Raw genomic sequence first — 11592 nt, forward strand, 5'->3', positions numbered from 1 at the left:
GTACAGCCTAAGTGGATCATACGCCTCCTCCATGGATGCATCCGCGGAAGAAGGTGTACTCGGCTTATCGTGTCGGCATGTCTGTGAGCTTCATCGTCTCTTGAATATGCCCAAAAGTCGTTTCTTCATAGCTACAGCAAACAGCAAGAATACAAGACTACTCGGACAGGGGTTAAGCAAATACCCGCCGATTAACCTTGCATCGAACTAAAGCAAACTTGTATATGCAAAGTGTCTAAACTAAATACAGCAAATTGAGTGAATTTGAGGTAAGCCTGTAAAACTTTGAATGAATTTTCCGTCTCATTGACGGTGTGCATACCGCGTTTGACGGGTTTGGAGTCGTTCCTCGCTCCAACCCATTTTTGAGACCTTCTTCTCAATCAGGTCTATTAGCATCTAACTGTTCTTGAGAAGAATGTCCCTCCAGCAACAGCATCCAGATGATCCCGGGACGAGGGGGTTAATCCATTGAAGAAATTTTGCAGGATGAGCCACTCGTCTATCCCATGATGAAGACGGGTGGTCACGTATTCCTGCAGCCTTTCCCAAGCTTCAAGAATGGTTTCATCCCTCATCTGTTGAAAGCTAGATATTCTTCCACAAAGAGCGGTGGTCTTGCCCATCGGGAAGAATTTTAAGAGGAATGCCATTGAGCGCTTATTCCAGGTATTCACCGTTGCACGGTTGATGTAGAACCACCATTTCGCTCTCCCGAGGAGGGAGAACGAGAACAGTTGGAGTCTCATTTGGGCTGACTCCTTTGGCGGTACACGTGCTTCAGCTTTCCTGGAATTGCTGCAATTGAGCACTTGCATCCTCCTTAGGATTGCCACAGAATGGGCTAGCATGCGCCATCTTGATTAAAGTCACCATCCCCATGTCGACTCAGGGTCCAACGGGCACGTTGTTAGCGGAGGGAGCAACGAGCTCATGAAGGGACTTCTCAGCCATATCATTCAATTCTGGTGGCGCGGAATTGGCTGGTCTGGTTGCCGATAGAGTAACCTTGAGGATGAATGACACGGGGTCGGCTTTACTTCACCGGTGACTCCAGATATGAAATTGGTCGGCAGATTAGAACCAGTCCTGTACTACCCTGTTTTCACATAAAGGAGAAAACAAACATAGTTTGCCTACAAAGGACAGTGACATATACAGAGGTAAATACAAAATTATTAGCAAGTAATAAACTCTTAATCATTTATCTTCCCCGGCAACGGCGCCAGAAATGTTTGTTGGTATTTCTTAGCAACACTACTGGAAATATAATTCCCAGCAATGGCACTAGAAATAATCCTAGTATATTATGGTTACAGATGTGATCCGCAAGCGCACGGATATACCATTATAGCATTTCACCCAGAAGTATTCCAAGGTATCGTATTTATTTTATCCCAAGGGAAGACATGATAAGAGAGAACTATGCTAATAGTTTATATATTACTTATAAATGTCAAAGTCTATGCAGGGGTTAGTTCAGTTCAAAGGGTAGGGTGACACACAAAAGAAAGAACTAAGAACTACTCTCACTAAAATATAGTCTAAGCTAAGTGGAGAAAGAATAAGAAAAGTATCATTCTTCTACTTCTAGTATACATACATCTTTAGTCTATATTTGCTAATATACAGTCATGCAACCAATACCCTGTACCCAGTGTCCTCCTGGTGTTTCGAGAAGCCACCCCTGATTCCCGAGTTCCTTACGACAGCCCGTCATGACCATACAACCGGGGCTAAATACAGAGGAATACCCTCCCCAGGGAATTAACTTAGGATAATATAGCGGCGCGGAGGAATACCCGTACTGAGCTGTCACCATCAGCGGCCCACCTCTCATCCGTAATATATAACCCCAATTAATGGTATCTAATAATCTAAGCACCGTGCTTATATTACTAAATACTACTCTACATCCTTGCAACCGACATAGAGCAACCGAATAATCGGACACTAAATCCACACCAATACACCTATCTGGAAAGCTAGTTACGCGACTATATTGATTCAAGTATAAAGTAAAGTCGGTACTCAAGTAATATGAATGGAATAAAATACCGAACTTGTATAAAGAAGAATATTCTATTAATTCATTAAGTCTTACAAAAGAAGAAATGAAAGCTATTAATGCCATACCCGGAATCTCCTGCCGACTCGAGGACTATGAAGACTATTCTATTTCCTACTCCACTAGCACTAGAACTACTAAACAATACTTGAGAGAGCTCTTGATCTTCTTCTTGAGGTGAGTGTTGGAGGGAGTGAGGGGAGCTCCTTAAATAGGCAGCTTATGATGGTTGGAAAGGTCGGAAACACCCTCCAACCGTCATAGGGAGTGAATCTCCACCGTCCACAAGAAACCCTGGATCCATCGGTGCTTAGTGGGGTTCGGCCAAACCTATGGGTTCGGCCGAACCACGAGCTGGGCCATTCTGGCCCATTTTCAGCAGGTGGCCCCCTTAGCTCCTCCCTTATCCAGAACAGTGAATTTTGGGCCTATTGGATCGTGTCAATTATGTGTTATTGGCCCAATTATCCATAAGTCTGGATCTCAACAGCTGTTTGATTGATCGATTTTTGTACTGACGATTCTCTTCCATTTTGATAGCTTCACCTGCATAATTAGTTTTCCAAGCATATAGTGGAATAGAATATTTTATTTATGGAATAATGCATTGCTAGCATAGCTAGTCTTCATTAATTGGGTAATATTGACGGTCGAAACTGGTCGATATCGACCGTCAACATATAGGTTGCCTAGCAGATACTTTCCACGGGGGAAATGCTTCTTTTCTACCAAATTTTTGGCTACACGCTTCCAGTTTGCGGTAGGACCATAGCTTGGACCACAGAACAAGAATTTTTCGAGCCACATCATAAGGAAAGCTGCATGTTCCCTTGGAGAAATCGGCCCAGCCCCCATGTTCTTCGTAACATAGCCTGTCCTACCACCTATTCCTAGTTTTGAACTCATGGGTGAGTTGGGTATACAAGCTAGAAATATTAGTCGATGAAGTGACATCTAGGCCGGTGATCATTGTGACATCTAAGAGAGTTGGGGTCATCGGTCCTTGAGAAAAAAGGAAGGTATTCATGGCTGTGGACTAGAAGTAAGTGGCAGCTGCCATCATAGGTTCATCTCTCGCCATATCTGCTGCAGTTAAGGCCAAGGCTTGGGATATGCCGATGTCTTCCAAGTGGGTTGATTCGCTAGCCGACATCCTCTTGTACCAAGCAGGCCAGCTCTTTTCAGCCGATGGCCATGATTTGAAGGTGTTTTTCCAAAGACTAAGATCTGGGTTGGCAAATCTAAAAGAGATTCGGTTGGTTTCTCCATTGATGAACTTTGTGGGATCTAAGTCGCCGATTGGGCCAAGAAAAAACTGAAACTTATCGGTTATGCTGGAAACCACAACTTGGTGGGTGAGATGCTACAGAAGAAGAGAAATCGAGGATTTAGCTAGAGAAGAACCAATCTTGCGCAATAAGAAGGGAGTTTAGCCAATGGGCACTTACCTCGACGTATTCAGCAGATGATGCGCTCAATGGACTGGCAGAAGTCGACATTGCAGACGGTGAGGGTTGGTGTCACGGAGTATCACCGGAAATCTTGAAGGTGTCGTCGGAGAGCTCGAGGCGGAGGATTCGGGAAAGTTTTAGCTAGAGCGGTTAAAATGGATGTGACGCCGTGAAACGAGAAGAGTGGTGGTTACTATTTAAGAGAATTTAGACTATTTACCATCAAATTCGCGTGCCTCAACTTTTTTACCACCCAATACGCATGCCTGTTGGCGGCTGTTAAATGCCGATTCTATACTGCCAACATCTGCATAAAGATCAGATAATAAAACATCCAACATAGTGATAGGTGCTTAATCTCACGTATTCCACAAGTGTTGGTATATATTTGTATGCAGATGATAAACCCTGAAGTTGGGAGGAAATCTAGAATAAAGTGAGGAGAATTCTGTATCCAAACAAGGATGGGTTGTGAACTTCATCGAAACATAAGTAAATCAGCCCAAAATACCAAGAAATGGACAGAGGAGGACTAGGGGAGGACTTGAGCCAGAGGCCAGCCAGATGGACCCAGGCTAGGTTCGGCCGAACCCCCTGGTTCGGCTGAACCACCATCTCCACCGTTGGATGTGGGGTTTGGCGTGGACGTCCCAGATGCATCCCTGATGGTGGTTGGAGGGCACTTCGGACATTTCCCCTTCGCCAACCATCATACCTACCCCTATATAAAGACATCACTCCCTCACTTCACACACACACACTTCCAAGCTTAAGCTGAATTATAAGAGGCTCTATTATACTATATTTAATACTAGAATAGGAAGAGAGTAGAGTAGAAGGAGTCGGAAGAATTCCGGAGTGGTCGGTAATTGTTGAAGAAAAAATCGAACACACCAGCCTGGGAGATCTGCTTAACTCCTATGCAGGTCCAAAGATTGATGAGATGAGGGCATGCCAGTCAGTTTGATCTTGCAACTGACAAGATATGTAAACAGCAGATAAAACAGTCGATCGGTTGACAAGCCGATGGAGTAGTTCCAGCCGATGCCGATAATAGCCGATGCCGATACCAGCCGATAGCGATAGGGTTTAAGCAATCGGCTATATGTCCAATGTAGATGATGATATAAATGCAATCGGCTGATAATAATATAATATAACAATAACATAATTCCAATATAAACCAATCGGCTAGCAATGATATGATAGAATAAGCATTGATCCGAAGGTTAAAGCATACATTGGCTGGAGGTCCGATGTCATAAAATCCACAGATTAGATTAAACAGTGAAACCTTTGTTGTCATCGGCTAAATCCAACTTATATATATATATATATATATATATATATATATATATATATATATATATATATATATATATATATATGAAAACCTTATAAGCCGATACAACGTCCAGATAACTTATCAGTTGAAACCTCGATGAAACCCTTACTAGCAATCAAAAAGCAGGCTAGAGATTATGGTTCTAAGCACGACTTAGTAGATCAAACTTAACTGATGCAGCACTAAGTATGAAAATAAACACAATATCTAGACAATCAAGCCGTTGACTGATTTTCAGGGTGGTAGATGCCTATTCTAATCTAATCTAGCAAGGCGATTTAGCCGATACCGGCAGAAACTGTCACGCTCGGAATTTCTATCCAAAATTCCAAACGCTTACATGTGTGTGAACCCTCGTCCAGGAATCAGCCGAGGTACACAATAACAAATTGATAATAGAGTACAATTATTAATCTAATTAATCAGCGAATAAAATGTCATTACAGAGGTAGATAGTTCCTCTCAATCAATAAAGATCTAAGCAGCGGAAAAAAATAAGATAAACGGCGCAGACGACTCTACTCCACAGGCAGCTTGACCAGGGCTACACCTAATCCTCCACACCATCAGCATCACTGTAGAATTCCTCCTCTGATGAATGATTGCAAGGTGAGTATATAACATACTCAGCAAGCCACGTAGCAAATATGCAAGTGCACAGGATAACAAAGGATGGCATAGTACGGTTTCATTTGCATAAACAGCATTTAATAAACATTTCAGAATTTAATAAAACAGTTAAGTAATAATTAAACAATATTAACCCAACGCTATACAACATACCCTGTTGCATAGGCCCAACCATTCTGAACAACCATCCCGGCTGCACAGTTCTATCTCCAAACCAGGAATATACCATTCCAAACCGGGAGCTAATCAAATTATTACCAGTTATAGCATCTTTTATAATGATGAGAGGTGTGAGACTAATCACGAAAGACATTGTTAGACCCGCCCATAACCGCGGGCACGGCTATTCGAATAGTTTTACTCTGGCCAGAGGTGTACCACTGTACCCACAAGACACAGCCCCACGACATGTCACCATGCGCCTTGATACCACCACGGTACCTCGGAAAGGAGCTGTGACAGTACCCCTCGCACAACACAATCCACCACAGCGCACCGTTCCTGGATCATAATCACCCCCTTAAACAAGGCATGGACTCCTCAGCGACCCCCGTGGGCTTATCTCCGCCACTTCTCAGTCTGGTGCCCCGCAATGAACCATACTATACAAAAGGTAAGGCCGTTGCCCATGCTGGCTTGTGGTTAGCACGGTTAATGTTTCACAACCGAAACTCGTGAACCGGTCCTTAATTGTCATGAGCACGACCATCAAAACCATGTGCTCACAACCCACCATTATCAGGTTTAGTTGGCAAATTAATTAATTAACCAATCATGACTAACCATCATGAGCTATCATTAAGCCATCATTAGGTAATAATGAGTCATAAGTTATCCCAATAGTGTGCTAAAGTTTCTAAGCATGGCTAAGCAATCATATCTAATATCTAGCCGAACCAATATATAAAGCCCAACTAGTCAAGTTATAATAACCGAAGGTATCAAGGAATAAAGTAATCAAGAACAAAAGGGCTATAACAAACAATAGGTTAATTCCACCCAATGACATTCGAAAATAAATGCAATAGTTGAATAGAAACAATAGCTTTAAACAGGATCAACATGCTCAAAGGGTTGTTTGAGATCTGTGTGACTTGCCTTGCTGGCCTTGGAACTCTTCAAATTCTTCTCCTGCGAAAACGGACTCTCCAGAAACGTCGGAATCTAACCAGAAAAGAGCAAAAACACCAAAACAGCACACAAACAAGCATGAACAGTACATGTGGATATTTTTAACATGTAGATCTCAATTTTAGAAAAATTTAGAGACTTGAACCAACTAAATCCGAGCTAAGATGAATTAGTTATGAATTTTTAAAGATTAAACCGGATTAAAACACTTATATGGATTTTAATTGAATTATGACGCAATAATGAATTATTTTTGAAAAGAAAAAGGGGATTATTGCGTCAGCGGCTAGGGTTTGCGGTGGACCGGGCGCACGGCGACGGTTCACGGGAACGGACGGCCGAGATCGATCCATCCAAAACGAATGGCCGAGATCGACCGGTCCACGGCCGGACCATGGCGGACGGCATCGATGACGTCGGCGATGACATCATCTCCGGCGGCGGCTCGGGCGTGCAAGCTCGCCGGCGAACGACGGCGCGACGACGCGAACGGAGGACACCTATGGGTAGCGGACGGCACGGCGAACTCACCGGTGACCAAAGAAGCGGCGGAGGAGCAACGGACGGCGACGGCGGCGACCTTCGGCTTGACGACGGCGACGGTGTTCCGGCGGTCGACAGCGACGGCGGAGGGGCGGACGAGGTCGGCGACAGCTTGACGATCACGACGGCGGCCTCCCCGAGCGACGGCGACGACCGGAGCGATGGCGGCACATGGCTGGAGCGACGGCGGCGACGGCGGCGCTAAACTACACGGTGCTAGGACTCTACCGGCGACGAGAGGCGAAGGCGAGGGTGGCGACGGGTAGCGGAGACACCGGGGATCCTTTTAAAGAGGCAAGAAGGTGGCGGCGAAGGCCCACGGCGACAGGCGACGACAAGGAAAGGTTAGGGTTCGGGAGGTAGAGACGAATCCGATTCGAGATCGAATCCACGAATTTCCAAAGCGATTTAGATGAAGTTTCCAAAAGGGAAAAGGTAGAGGAGATCCTGAGGATCATTTCCCCTCAATTGACTTCACCGGAGAAGGAAAGGCGCGGCCTAATTTGGAAGGAGACGGCGGCGGCGCGGCACTAGGGTTCGGGCGGCGGCGGCGGCGCGAGGAAGACGAAGACTAACAGGTGGGCCCCACCTGTCAGCGAGCGGATGCGCGCGCGCGATCGGGCGGCTGCGGGCTGGCTTGGGCCGAGGAAGAGAGAGAGGGTTTTGGGCCGACTTTCGGCCCAAAGCCAAAAGCGACTTTTAAAAACCTTTTTCAATTTAAATTGTTCATGAAATGCAATTCCATTTATTAAAAATACTTCCTTAGCTCAAATAAATCCTAGAAAAATCTAGGAATTATAGAATCAAGCAAAGTATTTAATGAAATTTTATCTGGCCCCATTTTATATTGGAATTTATTATTTAAAATTAGATCTTCTCTTCTAGGCTTTTTTTAAAATAAATTCTAATAATTCCAATTAAACAACAATTTACATAATTAGGATTTTTAGGGTGTGACAAACCTACGCCCTTTAAACAGAATCTCGTCCTCGAGATTCAGAAGAACTGGCGAACAGATGCGGATGAGCTGACTTTAATTCATCTTCTCATTCCCAAGTTGATTCTTCTTCCGAGTGATTACTCCATTGAACTTTACAAAAACGGATAACTCGATTTCTGGTTCTTCTCTCATCTGTTTCCAAGATACGGATCGGTTTCTCAATATAAGTCAGATCCTCTTGGACTTCTATCTGTTCAAGATTAGCTTCTTCGGTTGGTACCCTTAAACACTTTTTCAATTGCGACACATGGAACACATTATGGACTCCTGTTAGAGATTGAGGTAACTCCAACTGATAAGCGACCTCTCCTCTTCTACTGACAATCTTGTAAGCGACCTCTCCTCTTCGTGGGACCTTACAAGATTGTCAGTAGAAGAGGAGAGGTCGCTTATCAGTTGGAGTTACCTCAATCTCTAACAGGAGTCCATAATGTGTTCCATGTGTCGCAATTGAAAAAGTGTTTAAGGGTACCAACCGAAGAAGCTAATCTTGAACAGATAGAAGTCCAAGAGGATCTGACTTATATTGAGAAACCGATCCGTATCTTGGAAACAGATGAGAGAAGAACCAGGAATCGAGTGATCCGTTTTTGTAAAGTTCAATGGAGTAATCACTCGGAAGAAGAATCAACTTGGGAACGAGAAGATGAATTGAAGTCAGCTCATCCGCATCTGTTCGCCAGTTCTTCCGAATCTCGAGGACGAGATTCTGTTTAAGGGGGGTAGGTTTGTCACATCCTAAAAATTTCAAATATATATAAATTGTTGTTTAATTGGAATTATTAGAATTGATTTTAAAAGCCTAGAAGAGAAGATCTAATTTTAAATAATAAATTCCAATATAAAATGGGGCCAGATAAAATTTTATTAAATACTTTGCTTAATTCTATAATTCCTAGATTTTTCTGGGATTTATTTGAGCTAAGGAAGTATTTTTAATAAATGGAATTGCATTTCATGAATAATTTAAATTGGAAAAAGTTTCAAAAAATCTCTTTTGGCTTTGGGCCGAAAATCGGCCCAAAACCCTCTCTCTCTCCTCCTCGGCCCAAGTCGGCCCAGTCCGCAGCCGCCGTTCGCGCGCGTCCGCCCGCTGACAGGTGGGGCCCGCCTGTCAGGGTCGTCGTCTTCCTCGCGCCGCCGCCGCCCGAAACCCTAGCGTCGCACCGCCGTCGTCTCCTTCCAAATCCGGCCGATCCTTTCCGTTTCCGATGAAATCAATAGAGGGGAAATGATCTTCGGGACCTCCTCTACCTTTTCCCTTTTGGAACTTTATCTAAATCGCTTCGGCCTCCTTGCCCCTTTAAAAGGATCCCCGGTGTCTCCGCTACCCGTCGCCACCCTCGCCTTCGCCTCTCGTTGCCGGTAGAGCTCTAGCACCGTGTAGCTTAGCGCCGCCGTCGCCGCCGCCGCTCCAGCCGTGCGCCGCCGTCGCTCTAGTCGTCGCCGTCGCTCGGGAAGGCCGCCGTCGTGGTCGCCGTCGCGTCGCCGTCCTCGTCCGCCCCTCCGCCGTCGCTGTCGACCGCCGGAACATCGTCGCCGTCGTCAAGCCGGAGGTCGCCGCCGCTTCTTCTTCGCCGCTGTCGCCGACCGTTGTTCTTCCGCCGTTTCTTTGGTCACCGGTGAGTTCGCCGTGCCGTCCGCTACCCGTAGGTGCTCTCCGTTCGCGCCGCCGCGCCGTCGTTCGCCGGCGAGCTCGCGCGGTTCGGTCGCCGCCGGAGGTGACGTCACCGCTGACGCCATCGGTGCCGACCGCTGTGGTCTGACTGTGGACCGATCGATCCCGGCCGTTCGTTTTGGATGGATCGATCTCGGCCGTCCGTTCTCGTGAACCGTCGCCGTGCACCCGGTCCACCGCAAACCCTAGCCGCTGACGCAATAAATCCTCTTTTCCTTTTCAAAAATAATTCATTATTGCGTCATAATTCAATTAAAATCCATATAAGTGTTTTAATCCGATTTAATCTTTAAAAATTCATAACTAATTCATCTCAGCTCGGATTTAGTTGGTTCAAGTCTCTAAATTTTTCTAAAATTGAGATCTACATGTTAAAAATATCCACATGTACTGTTCATGCTTGTTTATGTGCTGTTTTGGTGTTTTGCTCTTTTTTGTTTAGATTCCAACGTTTCCGGAGAGTCCGTTTTCGCAGGGGAAGAATTTGAAGAGTTCCAAGGCCAGCAAGGCAAGTCACACAGATCCCAAACAACCCCTTTGAGCATGTTGATCCCATTTAAAGCTATTGTCTCTATTCAACTATTGCATTTATTTTCGAAAGTCATTGGGTGGAATTAACCTATTGTTCGTTATAGCCCTTTATTCCTTGATACCTTGGGTTCTTATAAATTGACTAGTTGAGCTTTATATTGGTTCAGCTAGATATTAGATGTGATTGCTTAGCCATGCTTAGAAACTTTAGCACACTATTGGGATAACTTATGACTCACTATTATTTAATGATGGCTTAATGATGACTCATGATGGTTAATCATGATTGGTAAATTAATTAATTTGCCAACTAAAACCTGATAATGGTGGGTTGTGAGCACATGGTTTTGATGGTCGTGCTCATGACAATTAAGGACCGGTTCACGAGTTTCGGTTGTGAAACATTAACCGTGCCAACCACAAGCCAGCGTGGGCAACGGCTTTACCTTTTGTATAGCATGGTTCATGGCGGGGCACCAGACTGAGAAGTGGCAGAGATAAGCCCACGAGGGTCGCTGGGGAGTCCATGCCTTGTTTATAAGGGGGTGATTATGATCCAGGAACGGTGCGCTGTGGTGGATTGTGTTGTGCGAGGGGTACTGTCACAGCTCCTTTCTGAGGTACCGTGGTGGTATCAAGGCGCATGGTGACATGTCGTGGGGCTGTGTCTTGTGGGTACAGTGGTACACCTCTGGTCAGAGTAAAACTATTCGAATAGCCGTGCCCGCGGTTATGGGCGGGTCTAACAATGTCTTTCGTGATTAGTCTCACACCTCTCATCATAATAAAAGATACTATGACTGGTAATAATTTGATTAGCTCCTGGTTTGGAATGGAATATTCCTGGTTTGGAGATAGAACTGTGCAGCCGGGATTGGTTGTTCAGAATGGTTGGGCCTATGCAACAGGGTATGTTGTATAGCGTTGGATTAATATTGTTTAATTATTACTCAACTGTTTTACTAAATTCTGAAATGTTTATTAAATGCTGTTTATGCAAATGAAACCCTACTATGCCATCCTTTGTTATCCTGTGCACTTGCATATTTGCTGCGTAGCTTGCTGAGTATGTCATATACTCACCTTGCAATCATTCATCAGAGGAGGAGTTCTACAGTGATGCTGATGGTGTGGAGGATTAGGTGTAGCCCTGGTCAAGCTGCCTGTGGAGTGGAATCGTCTGCGCCGTTTATCTTATTTTCCGCTGCTTAGATC

At 44.9% G+C, this 11592-nt stretch overlaps 1 non-coding gene across 1 annotated transcript; it reads left to right on the forward strand.

The window, feature by feature from the left end:
- Positions 1-504: 504 nt before the first annotated feature.
- LOC127758258 (small nucleolar RNA R71) lies at positions 505-611 on the forward strand. Its single transcript, XR_008013681.1, has one exon. It is a non-coding gene; the product is annotated as a small nucleolar RNA R71 (small nucleolar RNA).
- Positions 612-11592: the final 10981 nt, after the last annotated feature.

This window comes from Oryza glaberrima, chromosome 12 (genome assembly GCF_000147395.1).
Source record: "Oryza glaberrima chromosome 12, OglaRS2, whole genome shotgun sequence".
Classification (NCBI taxonomy): Eukaryota; Viridiplantae; Streptophyta; class Magnoliopsida; order Poales; family Poaceae; genus Oryza; species Oryza glaberrima.